General features: G+C 37.6%; 1 protein-coding gene across 1 annotated transcript in view; it reads left to right on the forward strand.

The window, feature by feature from the left end:
* Positions 1-16721, forward strand: part of ANO6 (anoctamin 6) — a 278097-nt gene that overhangs the window by 4517 nt on the left and 256859 nt on the right. The window contains exon 2 of the mRNA XM_064491795.1: positions 4772-4893. The gene's annotated coding sequence lies outside the window, so the exon portion shown is untranslated. The remainder of the gene's footprint in view (positions 1-4771; positions 4894-16721) is intronic.

The raw sequence follows: 16721 nt of genomic DNA on the forward strand, positions 1-16721 counted from the left end.
GGGCCGTCCTGAACTTTAGGTATAAGGTGTTCTTGGTAACCATATCTTAAAATGAATTCTCCAAGGCTCAACTTTCCATTGTGTAAGTGCCACGAATATTGGTCTGCAATGCCAAAAAACTGAATGGGTGTAAAAATGACCAGAATCAAACAAGCAAAGTGAATTCTCTACAAAATGAAAAATTGAGGAAAGACATCCTAGCCCAGCTGGGCTTGACAGTCAGGCTACACACACCGAAGCAGGTAGAGCAGGCTTCCGTCTACCGTTGACTGAAACAAACAAAACCCTAGCAGGGAAGGAGGGAAGCCAGTTGGTTAACGTTGCTCTCCAGTGATCACTTCCTCTTGCTTTTTCTCCGCATCCATTCCTTTTGTCTTCTCCCCTAATACCAAGACCCTGAGGTGATGCTGACCCTGCACTTCAGGCCAAAGGAAATCCTAAGATACAGTAACAAATAAACCAGCAATCTTATTCTTTAGTAAAGCTCCTCTCATGAAAGGAACAACCAAAATTTAACAGTAAACTGAAGATAGTATTTATTAAAAGAATGCCAGGTGAAGGATTCATATCTCTGACTTATAAGCGCATAGAAATAAATAAGAACAGTAAGACCTTCCACTAAATAAATCAGCAAAGGCTAGTCACAAAAGAATAAATGATTGACCAGCAAATATGTGGGGAAATGTTCAATTTTTATTTTTTAAAAAGTCAAAACTCATAACAACAAGATATTCTCTTTCCTCTGCTAAATTAGCAAAGATTTCAAGCTGTCATAAAGGTATTGGCCAGAGTGATTAAATGAGCACTTATATTCATCACAGGTGGACATATATATTAACCTAACCCTTTGGAAATCAGTTTTTACTACAGAGCAAAGGCCATAAGATGTCTATTTCCTTTGATCTAGTAACTCTTTGTCTATGAATTTATCTTAGGATGTTCAACAACAAAGTTTTAGAGACCAGCTGTTTGTTGTTTACTAATACATGATATAAAGCATGGGAACATTTAAAGCAGTAGATTATTTGACAATATGAAAATCGGTAAATGAATTATGATATATGTACACAATATGGCATTGTTCAGCTTTTTCAATTTATGTTTATTAGGAGAGTCTGGAGTATGATGGATGCTTGTGTTAAACTCATCAATGAAAACAGTAGGCTATGCAGTTGTCCCAAGTATTGACAACAACCAGGGGAAAAAATTACACAGAAGTAAAGGCTCTAAGTAGAAGTGGACAGAAACTCTGAGTTGTTTTTATTGGTCAGTGGACTTATAAATTATTTCCATTTCTTTCTATCATTTAGTTTCTATATGTATATGCCTTTTCAAATTTATATTCATGTAACAAATATTTATTGAGGGCCTGCCTAGCACATCCCAGATGCTGTCCTGAGTGCTTGGAATAAAGCAATGACAAAACAAATTCACCACTCTCAACAGGGTTGCCAGATTTAGCAAACCAAAAATATACAGGACATCCAATTAAAATTGAATTTCAGATAAACAGAGAATAATTTTTTAGTATAAGGATAGTATTTTATCTGACAACTCTAACGCTCAAAGAATTTAATTTAGCGAGGGGTAAATTTTCCACTAAGAGCATGAATTAACTCATTTATTTATTTATTTTTAGTAAAGTAGATGTAACATAAAATTAACATTTTAACCATTTTAAAGTCTACAATTCAGTGGTAGTAAGTTCATTCACAATGTTATGCAACTGTCACTACCGTCCAGTTCCAGAACTTCCTCGTTGCCTCAAAGGGGAAAAATTCTGCACTTAGTAAGCATTCACTCCCCACAACCTACTCTCCATAGTGCCTGACAACCACTAATCTGCTTTCTGTCTCTGTAGATTTGTCTGTTCTGGATATTTCATAAACATGGAGTCACACAAGACGTGGCCTTTTGTGTCTGATGTCTTTCAGTTAGCATGATGTTTTCAAGATTCATCCATGTTATAGCATGTATCACAATGTCATTCCCTTGTATGGCGGAATAATATTCCATTATGTGTCTATACCCCATTTTGTTTATCCATTCATCTGTTGATGGACATTTGGGTCATTTCCACCTTTTGGCTATTGTGAAGTAGGCATTAATTTTATACTGTTAAAAAATAAGTTTTATCTAAACCATTAAAAGCCTTAAGGGATAATGAAAATCCTTCTCAGAGCTCTCTTTATCTCAATGTTACGTGTTTAGAAGACTGAGGAAAGTAAGGGCCAGGCAATATTCCACCAACACAGAATAATGTGTTAAGCAATAGAAAATGTGGCAGATATAAAGAAGCATAAAATAAATATCTTGCTGTCAAGGAGCTTATACCAAATTCTGGGAAATGGAAGTCAAAAGTCCAGCATTTAATCACGGCAAAGCTATTCTGTCTCTCGGTTAGAAACAGCCAAGTTCAGACTGCCAATTCAGGGCTGCTCCTAGAACAGTAAATAGAATGCATCACATCTGCCTGATTAAAAAGCTTTAAAACAAAAAACAACCTGTGCTTCCCAGAAAAAGAAACAAAAAACAAAAAACCTGGGACCTTTATCCAAAGACAAATCATATTTTCCAACAGTGAAAACTACAAAAGTTCAGAAATATTGGTGTCCCTCCTCCAGCACCTCCTCACAGCACATGCAAAATAACTGATGCCTGCCTTCCCACTTCAGTGTGCTTTTGTTTTAGGTCCTCTGAGGTTTTTCAGGCTTGCATCAGTAAATTCTTCCTTCCAACAGCTGGGGGAAGCTGGCTTGCAAAACCTTCTGCCGTCATCACAGCAGAGCATCACAAAGTGTGAGAGGTGGAAGCCAGCATGGTGGCACCTTGGCATCTCTTCCTCCTTTGGCGGGACCCCAGGCAGCCAATGTCTGACCCAAAGCCAAAGGAAACACCAAGGGTGAGCTGAGTAAGATGGGGAGGTGAGGAGCACTGTCCAAGATTTGTCAGGTGTCTCTAGCTCAATGGGTTCATTTCCTCTTCCAGAACTTGCTGGACTTTTCTTCCTTTGCCCTTACTCAAGTTACCTGCCTGGCTTTACCTTCTGCCACCCAAAGACTAAAATTTTATGTGTTTTTCCTTTAAGACTCAATGCAAATCCTACATTTGTCAAAGAAACTTCAGATCATCTTCCTTTCTGCAATAAAGCAGATGTGATTTCTTTCCTCTTTGGACTTTATCTCACCATATGTATTATAATTGCTGAATAGTCTAGTTATTTGTGTCTTTGTGTTGGCACTTGCTGTCCGTACCCTACTACAATCCAGCGGAGGTAATACAATCCCAAAATGTTGTCTCCTCATGGTAGCAACTACATTTAGAAACACCTCTTTCTAAATCCCCCCCATCCTTTTGTTTACCCTGTACACAATCATAACTGGTTGACCAGTTTCGTACACAGGTTTGATACTCTGAATTATTGAATGGACGAATGGTTAATTATTTTTAGACTCTAATTTCAGAGGCAAAATCTCTTTAGATAAAAACCACCTGTCCAACTCCTGGGCATGTATCTGGAGGGAACTCTTAATTTGAAAAGATACATGCACCCCAATGTTCATAGCAGCACTATATGCAATAGCCAAGACATGGAAGCAACCTAAATGTCCATCAACAGATGACTAGATAAAGAAGCTGTGATATATTTATACAATGGAATACTACTCAGCCATAAAAAGTGAAAAAATAATGCCATTTGCAGCAACATGGATGGATCTAGAGATTGTCATTCTAAGTGAAGTCAGCTAGAAAGAGAAAGAAAAATGCCATATGATATCATTCATATGTGGAATCTAAAAAAAGGAAAAAAAGAGGACACTAATGACCTCATCTACAAAACAGAAACAGACTCGCAGACATAATAAACAATCTAATGGTTACCTGGGGAAAGGGAGTGGGAAGGGATAAATTTGGGAGTTTGAGATTTGCAAATGTTAGCTGCTATATATAAAAATAGATTAAAAAAACAAATTTTTTCTGTATAGCACAGGGAACTGTATTCAATATCTTGTAATAACCTTTAATAAAAAAGAATATGAAAATGAATATATGTGTGTATATGCATGGCTGGGACACTGTGCTATGCACCAGAAATTGACACATTGTAACTGACTATACTTCAATTAAAAAAAAAACAAAACCACCTAAATAGCAGAGTGGTGGTGGTTACCTGACCACTGCAGGTAGACTATTTGATTGAGTCTCTACATTATCCAGATAGATGGAGCATTTTCTTTTTCTTCTTGAAAAAATTTGCCTTTTAGGGTATAAAAGAAAATTTTGCTCACTTTTCTCTGGATACCTTCCAAAGAGTGCCCTTCCTTCACTGCCATTTTTTCTTTAACTATTATTATTTTTCTACATTTACTTTCTCAATCTGATTTTTTTTACATCAAATCATACAGACTTTTTCCCTCTTACTGCTTTGATAATTATCCCAAGTATTCCAAATGATCGACACTTGAATAATTTCCGTATTTATGTGAAAAGAGGGAAAATAGCATGCTCTTCCAAAGAAAGTAACCAAAACGTTAATGTCTTTAACCAAACATACCTGAGGATGTTGTTATTACTATTATGAATCAGGCTGCTGATTTTTCAGTTGCCCCAGTAGCAGTATAAGTTGTCAACACTTCACTGTATCAACTCAACCATTCCTTCAACAAAGGCTTAATGATTGTGATGTCTGAGATACTGAACTAAGTACAGTACTAGGCACCGGCTCATTTTTCTTCAAACTCTGACTGTTCTTCTTATTCTCTTTTACCAGCACAGCTCTCCCACCATCCCTGAAGGACTGATGGCTTCCAGCAGGTTGTTCTTGAATCTCTGATTACTGAGGATGGGTCACATCTGCCACAGGTGCAATCACTTCCATCTCTGAAACCAACGGTAGGTCCTAGTTGTCATTTATGACACTCTTTCCCACTATACCTGAAGGTGGCCTTAAATTCTTTCTCAACACAGCACCTCAGACAGCTCTGTCATTTGGGTGATATGAAATAGGAAATCTGTCTCCTTCCTTTTCACCTCTCTCCTGAATGACATCGTCTCCTCCTATGACTTCGGCATTCGCACCTATGAAGTTGATTCCCAAACTTTACCTGATGTTTTTCCTGAGTTCTAGTTTCATGCTTCCAGTAACCTGAAGTCCTTCTTCATTTAGTGTCTCAGACTCAGCCTGTTAAAAACCAGACTTACTATATTCTCCATAAATCCTGTTCTAGGGAATTACTGTTTACAGTCACCCAGCCTAGAGATTTTAAGCTTATCTTCGTACTTCTCACTGCTCATTTCCATATGAGGCTGATTGCTAGGTTATATCCATTCTGCTTCATAAATGTCTCTTAAATACGTGTTTTTTTTAACCTTTTTCACCTCCCTAGGTTGGACCATCAGGGATTGCCTAATGTATTCTTGCAATAATATTTATCATTTGCCATGAATGAATTACTCTCTTCTCTAGATTTTTCTCCTCCTTGCCATGTATTATCTCTCTAAAGCACTGGTCTGGCTGTATTAGTGGTTGCCCTCACCTCCAGCAATGGGTCCTTAAAATCCTTCAATGTCATCAGGAGAAGCACAAATTCCTTCTTAGCACCATATCCAGCTCCTTTCACATCTAGCCATGTTACTTTCCCAAGCACATTTCTCATCGCTTCCCCAGTTCCCAGTGATTCAGTTATACATGTATATTCTTTTTCATTGCAGATTACATTTTTGTATCTATAATATGAATTTACTGCAAGTTCCTAACATGTAGTAAAGTATGAGTGAATATACCAAAGCAAAGCACACCCCATTTTCTAACTCAGTTTTCTCTTAAAAGAGTAGCTGGTTGGTTAAAAAAAAAAAGATGATTTGTTTGGCTTATATTTGAATCTTATCACATGGTCTGGAATTGGAAATTGTTCAGTGGCCAGTATTTTTCCTAAGTCACCAGTGAGATTTTCTTGGAAAGTTACGCAGTGAGGTGATTCATCCAGACTTTGTAAAACAAAATTGTCCCTTCGTTTTCTTGTTTTAGAAACAAAAACAAAACCATCAGTGCTTGATTGACATCAGCAGAAAAGCCCTTTTGTTTTGTGTAATGCAGTGTTTTCATTAAGTAATTTGCAGTGTAGGGGGGAGGAAAAGAGTCTTTGTAGGGGGTTCCAGAGGCATTCTCCCCAAGAAAATCTGATTAATTTGAATGGTAGAGTTCAAGCCTCCAACTGTACCTCGTAAAAGCCATCCTTAGAGAAGGGACTTCGCGGTCACAAGCTGCTTCTGCTTCTGGGTAGAAATCCCATTTCATGCTGCCTGCAAGCCCCCGGAAGAAAATGTTTTGTGACATTTTCAGACTAAAATGTATTTTAAAGATGGGAATCTGCTTATGGTAGTGATTGGGCGTAATAATACGATATAATTAAAAGATGGCCTATGTGACGATGTAACTCCTTACTATAAAATAAAAATTACTAGGAAGTATGTCAGAGAGTTAATTCTACTAGACTTTAAAATTAAAGCTAACGTACCACTGTTGATGGCAAGTCTCCCCTAAACCAATCTAATACTATTTCCTCGGATTATAAAACTGCATTTAATAAGGCGAATGGTATTAATGAATTCCAACATGGGTTATGAGCGATTGAAAGCCTCCAAGCCAGATATTGCTGTCAGCAGTTCACACTGGAATTCTTTCATGAACTGTGGGAGTTGATTTAAATTATGCAATCCAGAATGTAAGTGGAAGCATTAAGAAATAGATCGAGACCGAGAAAGATGGGGAAGAAAAAGTCCCACAAAGCGAGGATACCAGTAAGTGAATCTTTCCTACAAAGAAAAAAATGCCAGGTTACAAATGAGCACTCTCTTTAGTTAGCGGGCTAAATTAGTGTGCAGGCCTGGATAAAGGGAACAATAGGTACCTTCTGACACCAGGCTGTGTGTCTGGTGAGTGTCCCTCAGTGCAAATGTTAGTACTGTGTGAGTATTTATTGTGTTTCTATAAAGTCCTAATGAGCTTCTTGGGTGAGAGTGAAACCCTTTGCTTTTTCACACTGTGCTCAAGACCCCTAAACTTCGTGGGGTCAAATCTAAAGAAAGGGTAATGGACCATGAGGTCCAGCTTAATAGACCTGATATTAACACAGCAGCAAGAATGTCACCAGATGCAAAGTTTAGGGCAAGCAATGAATGAAGTATTTGTTACACTTAAAGAATATACAAAGGTTATAACAGAGTGGTGGCACTCTATCAATGTCATCATTTCAGGACTTTGAGAATCTGCCATGTATGAAATAACCCTGTAACACATCTTTAGGTTGATTACAATACATGAATTTGCTTTCCAACAGCAAATAGTTAAGTTAGAATAGAAAGTTATGCCATTACAGCCACTACCTATAGTTATTTTTAGATATTGACAGTTTCTTGCCCGTGGAAATCATCAGGATGCTCTCAGCATCTCATACCCACTCATGTACTTTTCGTGCTGGTTGTACAGTTCATACACTTAAATGTACACTTTCCCCAAATGAAACAAAGATTTTTCTCCTCCAGTGGTCTGGTTTCTTTAGAATGGGGCAGAGGTCTCTTGCTTTGAAATGAGTAAAACAAAACCACGCTGAGGATGATGTCAGGAAGCACAACAGCTTGTGTAAATACAGGACCCTTTCACCAGACTCCTTCCTCCGTGTAGTTGCTGGCTTATTACAATCAGCCTGGTCTGTTACCACAGTGAACTTCAGTTCAGATGCTGCAGTGTAAGCCGCAGACCTGGGCTCTGAAAGCACTGTACTCCACGGTTTTGTTTGTAAGTTAACATGAAAAACACTGTTGCTCTCTCGCGTGGGTATGGACAGGAAGATCTGAGGGTATGAGCCAGTGAACACATTCATGTGCTTCCTCACCTGCCTTGTTTTTATTTTCTGGTGGCTTAAATAGTTCCCTTTGGAACTGACTCAAGCAGGGTATAAATTATTCGAGGACAAGGACTGTATCTCTCTGTCAGCTATTTTCTGTTTCTGTTCCCAGCACCGCAGACAAAGCCACAGCGTTGTCTGTACACCCATACCTGATAAATACAGACAAGAAATATTATTCATCACTTACCAACTCCTCTTTTTTTCCATGACTTGATTGTCACAAAAGTGGAAAATTGCATTTATTCAGGAAGTTCAGGCAGTACATTGTCAAATTAGTTAGCTAACATGCCACCAGGAACTTTCAGCAGATTATTAACTGCTAATTCTCCATTTCACTTTGCATTTTTTATTTGATTTCCAGTAGTCTGCCCCGTCCTCTAATTTTCAGAGGTTATTTGAATGTCACTTTCGTATTTGTAAAATTAGACTAGGTTCAAATGAAAGCAAAACCTCATAGGTTTCAGATAACTAGTTTCAATGTTCAAGGCCATAAAGCAGGGACACTTATAAACCAAAAAATCCCCCTGGACTCTTTAAGTTTCATAGTTAACTGCTGTCATATCTCCTCAACTGCTCTCTTTGATGAATAGGAAGAGAAAGAATGACTTAATCATTTTACTTTGACTTGTTGCTATTTTTAAAGGAAATGCAGAGAAATTTAGAAGTGGAAACCAATTAATTTCTATTAATAAAGAAAAATCCGGAAGCATTTATCTGTTGATGGGTTTGACCCTAAAAAAGGGGTTTTACAAGCCAGCCAAATGGGTGTAATACAGGGACATCAGAACTCTGACCTGTGTAAATATATCACTTCCACTAGCCTGCCAGAGAACCCGGAATTTCTGTCGTTGGTGCCGTTGCTGTGCGTAAAACATCATTCACAGAAGGCTCATTAAAATGCAGACACAGTGTATTTACCCAATAATATCCATTCTCTCTCTAGTGTATATTGACGTGTATATATGTCCAAAGCAGGACAGAGTCCAGAGCAGATTGTCTGAACTGGGAGTACAGACTGGGGTAAAGTAGGATGTGAAGGGAATTACAGGGACTCGGGTCCTAAGGCACTAGGTACAAACACTCAGAAGGCACCACTGAGAGAGAAGAGCGATACTAACACTGCTTTTTATGAAACTGGGCATAAAGCCTGGTTATGTCTATGAGTGACCTGTTTCTAAGTGTTTCCCTAAAATTAACAGCTCTTAAAGGAATTTACATTTACACTCTCTGGCTTAAACATACAAGGTGTAATTTTTACACTAAAAATAAGTGCAATTCATTTCATCTGATAGAATTTTAGAAGTGAGACCAACACAGATGTTGGAAAAGAGGTACTTCCACTTGCTGCTAAGTAACAGGGGCCATGGTTTACCCTCCCACCGTAACTAATATATGTATATATATTTCAAACAATGATTTTCAAGACACTGAACATTAGGAAGTGAAGGACTGTGATGCCCTAAATGATGACTTTTGAAAATAGACAATTTTTTTAGAGCTGTTTTAGATTCACAGTAAAATGAAGTGGAAAACACAGCGTTCCCATATATCTTCACCGTCCTCCATACACACAGCCTCCCCTACTATCAGCATCTCAGCCCAGAGTGGTACCATTGTTACAATGGGGGAACCTGCATTGACAGATCATTATCACCTGAAGTCCACAGCTTACATTCGGGATCACGTTTGGTGTTGCACATCCTGTGGGTTTTAACCAGTGTGTAAGGACATGTACCCACCATTGTACTATCATACATAAAGCTTCATTATCCTTAAAGTCCTCTATGCTCTGCCTGTTTCTTTCTCCCTTCCTGTTAACTCCCCAAAACCACTGATTTCTCATTGTCTCCACAATTTGATTTTTCCACAATGTCATGTAGTTGGAATCATACAGTGTGTAGCCTTTTCAGGTTGCCTTCTTTTACTTAGTAATATACATTTAAGATTCCTCCATGTCTTTTTATAGCTTGATAGCTCATTCCTGCTTAGCACTGAACTATATTCTATTGTCTAGAGGTACCACGGTTTATTTATCCATTCATCTACTGAAGCACATCTTGGTTACTTCTGCGTTTTGACAATTATAAATAAAGCTACTATAAGCATCCATGGGCAGGTCTTTGTGTGAACATAAGTTTCCAGTTCATTTGGATAAATATCAAAGAACACAATTGCTGGACCATATGGTAAGATTGTGTTTATCTTGTGAGGAACTGCCAAACTGTCTTGCAAAGTGGCTGTAACATCTTGTATTTCCGTGAACAATGAAAGAGAGTCCTGTTGCTCCACATCCTCACCAGCATTTGGTGTTGTCGGTGTTTTAGATTGTCACCATTCTGATGGGTGTGTAGTGGTATCTCATTGTTATTTTAATTATGCGTTTCCTAGTGACATAATGTTGAGCATCTTTTCATGTGCTTATTTGCTATCTGTGTATCTTTGGTGAAGTGTCTGTTTAGGTTTTCTGCCCACTTTTTAATTGGGTTGTTTGTTTTCTTATTGTTGAGTTTTAAGGATTCTTTGTGTATTTTGGACAACAGTCCTTTACCTGGATATGTCTTTTGCCAGTATTTTCTCCCCGTCTGTGGTTTGACTTCTCATTCTCTTGACATTGTTTTTCACAGAGCAGATGTTTTTAATTTTAATGAAATCCAGCTTGTCTATTATTTCTTCATGGATTGTGCCTTTGATGTTGTATCTAAAAAGTTATTGCCTTGCCCAAGGCCATCTAGATTTTTTTTCTTTGTTATCTTCCAGGAGTTTTACAGTTTTGCACTTTGCATTTAATTCTACAATTTATTCTGAGTTACTTTTTTGTGAAGGTTGTAAGGTCTGTGACTAGATTCATTTCTTTGCATGTGGATGTCTGGTTGTTTTAGCACCATCTCTTGAAGAGCGGTTTTCTCTCCATTGTATTGCCTTTGGTCCTTTGTCAAATAACAGTTGACTGTATGTCTGTGGGTCTATTTCTGGGCTATCTGTACTGTTCCATTGATATATCTGTCCATTATTCTGCCAATACCACACTGTCTTGACTACTGTAACTTTATGGTAAGTCTTGAAGTCTGATGGTAGCATCAGTCCTCCAACTTTGTTCTTCTCCCTCGATATTGTGTTGTCCATTCTGGATCTTTTGCTTCTCCATATAAACTTTAGAACCTGTATGTCAGTATCCACAAAATAACTTGCTGGCATTTTGATCAGGATTGCATTGAATCTATTGATCAAGTTAAGAAGAACTGACATTTTGATAATATTAAATCTTCCGTGAACATGGATACTTGAGATGATGAAATTTTTAAAATGTTTTGCATATATATTTATCTAAAAATAAATAAGAGATAACTTGAGTTGGGAAAATTACTGATACCATTATTAAAAATAATGCAATCAGTAGTTTTTTAAAAAGAACACTTTTGATGCCTTTAATTACAAAAGCTATTAAGCATTTCAAAATTTTCTTACAAATTCTAAAACAATAGGTATACTCAAATTTTTTACAAATGTCGTAACAATTTATTTACTCAATAAATATTTTTTGAACACTAATAGGTGCCAAATGCTGTATAATATGCAAGGTAAGGTTTCTCTCCTCTAGAAACTCACAATTTGGAGGGGGGTGAGAAATAGGAGCTTGCAATACAGTGTACTTTCAATGATGTAAATAATACAGGAATGCAAATAATGTAGGGTGACTTGCAATCAGCTAGTAGGAGCAAAACTTAGCTTGAAAGGTCAGGGAGAGCTTCCTGTAGGGGGTGACAGGTAAGCTGAGACTCTTCCTCCTCTTCCCAACTTTTAAATGTTGAAGGACTGCAGTCCTCATCTCTACCTACATCCCGTCCCTAGACAGTTGCATCCATTCTAAGACTTTAAATAGTATCTTCAGCTTCTGAGTCCCAACACTGATTCTCCAGCACCCTTGACTTCTCTTGAACTCTAACCTCAGGTAGCCAGTTGCCTAATAGACATCTACATTCAGATGTCTAAGAACTGTTTCAGATTTAATATAAAAATGTTCTTGATATTTTTCTCCAAACCCGGTTTGTTCCCAGTCTTCTTATCTTAGTAACCTGAGTACTTAGTCTAAAAACTTTGGAGTCGCCTGTGACTCCCCTCTGTCTCTCCCTCTCCAGTCAGCTCATCAGTAAGTCTGTGCTGACTCTAATTTCAAAATAAACCCCAATGCCAATGACCTCTCACCACCTCCCCCACTGTCTGCCTAGTTCAAGGCAGCATCATCTCTTGTCTGAACTGTTGTAATAAACTACTGGCTCCTCTCCTGTTTCCAGCATTGCCCTCCACAGCTGTCTGTGTGATTAAAAATAATAAAAATTAAAAAAAAAAAATAATAATAAAAAAATAAATATGTATTGTGTCAGTTTCCTGCTTCAATTCTCCAAAGGCTTCCTGTTACACATAGACTAACATCTGAATTTCTCACAGTGGCCCACAGAGATTATGTGCCTGCTGCCAACCTCCCTCATCTGTTTTCTACTGCCCTTCCTTTTGCTCACCTCATTCTAACCACAACTGGCCTCTTTGCTGACCCTCAGAGACGCTGTGCTTGGTTTCACATTAAGGAATTTGGGCTTGCTCTTCCCTCAGCCAAAGATGTTCTTTCTTTAGATCTTTGCAGGGTTCTAACTCTGCCCCTCCCATATAAAGGGCCGAGGACAAAAGTGAAAAATAGCTGCTTAAAATGATAAGGCAAGACAACAGACTGTCAGAGAAAATGTGTTCTATCCTCTTGCCTTGACAAATAGACTTTTATGCTCACAGTTTTTTTAAGGAATTGCTGTATGATGTAGCAGGCAAAATAGCAAAGATTACTAAACTTAACTTAAAAATTTTTGTGCATGTCTAGATGTTCTGTTGATGGAGCGGCAATACTTAGATGAGTAATAAAATAGTTACATAATTCATAAATTAGTATATGTTTTATTTTGTATTTTTAATATATTTTTATTGAAGTATAGTCAGTTTACAATGTTGTGTCAATTTTAAGTGTACAGCACAATGCTTCAGTCATATAGGAACGTATGTATATTTGTTTTCCTATTCTTTTTCACCGTAAGTAACTACAAGATATTGAATATAATATATGTTTTAATCCATTAAACTTAAGCAAAATCAACATTTTACAATCAAAAATTTTACATGTGTTTTGTTGACAGTCCTAAAGGATTAAAAATAAAATGAATTGTAGTCAAAATGCACAAAAATCTATACATACTCCAATGAAAAAGTTAAATGAAATATAAAAATATTAAAATTGTTTTTCAGGTTTTCAAAGAAGTTACTGTAAAAATTTTCAAAATTATGCATTAAAGCTAAAAGGCAAAATATAAATATAACTAGTGACTATCAAAATCTTAATAAAAGTATTTAAATGAAGATGAAATTTTATTTCTTTTTGGAAAATGCACTGAAGTTATACTAATATTTTTATACGTATAAAGCAATCCACAGTTCTAGGGTTCAATGTTCATCTGATTGTCAATGTAAAACACTGAATAAATTTTTATCTCCCCAAACCACAAATCAGAACATGAGGAGAAAGAACTTAATGGACATTTAGCACTAATGGGAGATAATTTTTCCTTGTGCAAGAATCTGTGCCTTTCTGAGGGGAAGAATTCGACGATTCAATTAATACGACTTTTATCTCAGCACCTCTGATTTTCTCATCCTCTCCCCTGTGAACAGCAGCACAGCTCCCCGGCCCTCGCAGCGTTAGGACACCGTGGCGTTTTGTTGATGTCACAGCACAAGAGATTTTTGGCAAGAGTTTCCCTGGGGCCTGAGCAGTTTCATTCATGAAAAGATGTGCAGGGTCACGAGCTGTGCTGGGCTGGCACTCAGTGCCAGAACCTGAGTAACAGAAGCATCCATGTGTTTTGGGGTTTTTTTGTATATATATTTTTATTGATGTATAGTCAGTTTACAATGTTGTGTCAGTTTCTGGTGTACAGCATAATGCCTCAGTCATACGTGAACATACATATATTCGTTTTCATATTCTTTTTCACCATAAGTTACTGCAAGATATTGAGTACAGTTCCCTGTGCTGTACAGAGGTATGGACTTGTTGTTTATCTATCCTACATATGGTCGTTAGCATCTCCAGATCTTGAACTCCCAGTTTATCCCTTCTCACCTCCTTCCCTCTGGTAACCACAAGTTTGTCTTCTATGTCTGTGAGCCTGTTTCTGTTTTGTAAATAAGTTTGCTTTAGATTCCACATGTAAGTGTTATGGTATTTTTCTTTCTCTTTCTGGCTTATTTCACTTAGAATGCCAATCTCCAGGTCCATCCATGTTGCTGCAAATGGCATTATTTTATTCTTTCTTATGGCTGAGTAGTATTCCATTGTATAAATATATCAGGGTTTCTTTATCTAGTCATCTGTCAATGGGCGTTTAGGTTGTAGCATCCATGTGTTCTTGAATGAATGTATTTTTGTATGTGGGGATATGTGGGTCCCTCTCCCAAGCAGAGCCCGGAGAAGCCACCATCTTGCCTGGGCCTCAAGGTGGTCTCACAGAACTCACTCCTTTCCTTCTTTCAGGTTTTGATTCAAATGTCCTTTTATTAGACACTGCGAACACACATGCACACAAATACACACACATACACATGTGTGCTCACACACATGTGTGCACACACACATGCCTAGACATACACACCTGTGCCCTCATGATTCTCTAGACCCTCCCCTGGATTTAATTTTTTTAGAGGACTTGTTCCTACCTGACATATGTGAGGTGCTCATTTTTTAAATTGCCTATCTCCCCAACTAGAATGCAAGCTCTGTAAAGAAATACTCCTCTCCCCTTTCCTCCCTAGGTCACTGCTGGGCAGTGTGTGCTGTCTTTCTTGGGGCGGGAAGGGGAGCATCTGCTGGAAAGAAGGGAACACAAGGAACGCAGGGAAATTACCCCATTTGCTGTTGTCCAAAGATATGTCTGACAAATGCCATAAAAATACAAGTGTTTTCCAGATTTGTACGTATACAATTAAAACTAAGAACCTTCTGATAGGGTTTAGTTTGGAAGCAGAGAAATTAAGACTATTTGCCAGCAGTCCTCTTCAGTTTCTGCAATGAGAGCATGAGGGAGTCCTCTGAAGGCCTTTCTCACCCTCTGTGATCCACCTTGGCTTGTTTCCTTGTATGAGATCATAAACACATTCTCCAAATCAGGCCCTTACCCTTACAAATACGTTTACATGATAATATCATTTACTAAATGATAAACTGTAACATGTTAAAGACGAGCTTATTGTCCTACCTCAATAAAACTAAGATGGAAAAAACAATTAGCAAGACAACTACAGTCTAAATAAATGTAAAAAAGATTTTCTTGGGGAGGAATTCTCATAAATATAAGGCTACTATAATTCCTGGGCTTCTCTTTTTTCTTAATCTTTTCCTTTTCCATCTCCTTAGTCTCTTTTCTCTCAAACCATCACAGTAGATTATATCAGTTAAAAAAAAAAAAAAAGTACCTAAAGGAAGTCATTGTAAAAACAAAGTTACTATATCATGAATGAAGCCAAAAATATATAGTTTCCTTATAACAGCGGTGAAGGAGAAGAACTATAGGATTCATCCCGTTAAAAGGGTCATTAATAACACTTCACTAGTACCATAGACTTCACTGGGTCAGCAGTTGAGCTGAAACAGCCCCTGACAGTGATCAGCCTCATCAAAGTCTGGCTCCTTTTCTCTATTGAAATGTTTCATCACTAAATTGTTTGCGGTGTGCCTACGCCAGTGGCTTCAAAGCATTTCTTTTCTCTCTTTTTTTTTTTTCCAAACTTTAAAATACATGCTCTCGCTGTAGACGTTTCACACAATCTTTTGAACAGTTAGACATTGAATCTTTTAATGGCAGCAATGATGATCAGTTAACTAACACAAACTTTCAGTAGCTATCCAGAATGTCGGCATCAAATGTTATATAAAAACATCAGATTTCATGTTTTATTCTAAAGATTTAGACTCCTTTGTAAACAGACATCAAGGATTAATAGTGATTGGTGGTTTCCTAGGAAAATTCTGTCACCTTGAATTTAAATGTGGGAATTTACAGTTAGAAAAAAGAAACAGACCTCAGAGTTTTGGGGAGGAAACATGCTGTGCAATGCTGTGTACAATTCCCTAAGGAGAAAAGGAGAAAGCAGAAAAGGAAATGTTAAGATTTAGGACACGAATTACATAAAGTTCACAAAGCAACTTCAAGTTTGAGTAGTTCTCGGTACAAACTGCATACAGTTTGTAATCATAGCTCTAGAGCTTTCTTAGATACAACTTCCGATTATCTGTGGGTATGTTTTATTTAGCAAGCCTTTATTCATTTACTTTGTGTCAGAAAATATGCTTGCCACTGAAGATGTAAATTTTAGCTCATATTCTAGAGCTGTCTCCAAAAAAATAAATTACATCAAATGCCAAAAAGAATTAAAAGCAGAGTCTTGAAGAGATGGTTGCACACCCATGTCCACAGCAGCAATGTTCACGACGGCTAAAATGTGGAAGCAACTCAAACGTCTGTGGACAAATGAGTAGATAAACAAAATGTGGTATGTGCATACAATGGAATATCATTCATCCTCAAAAAGGAGGGAAATTCTGGCACATGCTGCAGCATGGATGAAACTTGAATATATTGTGCTAAGTGAAATAAGCCAATCACGCCAGGAAAAAACTAATACTGTGTGATTCCACTTATATGAGGTACCTAGAATACTCAAAATTCCAAAGGCAGAAAGTAGAATGGTGGTTACCATGGTCTGGGGAAAGAGGAC

This window comes from Camelus dromedarius, chromosome 11 (assembly GCF_036321535.1).
Source record: "Camelus dromedarius isolate mCamDro1 chromosome 11, mCamDro1.pat, whole genome shotgun sequence".
Lineage (NCBI taxonomy): Eukaryota > Metazoa > Chordata > Mammalia > Artiodactyla > Camelidae > Camelus > Camelus dromedarius.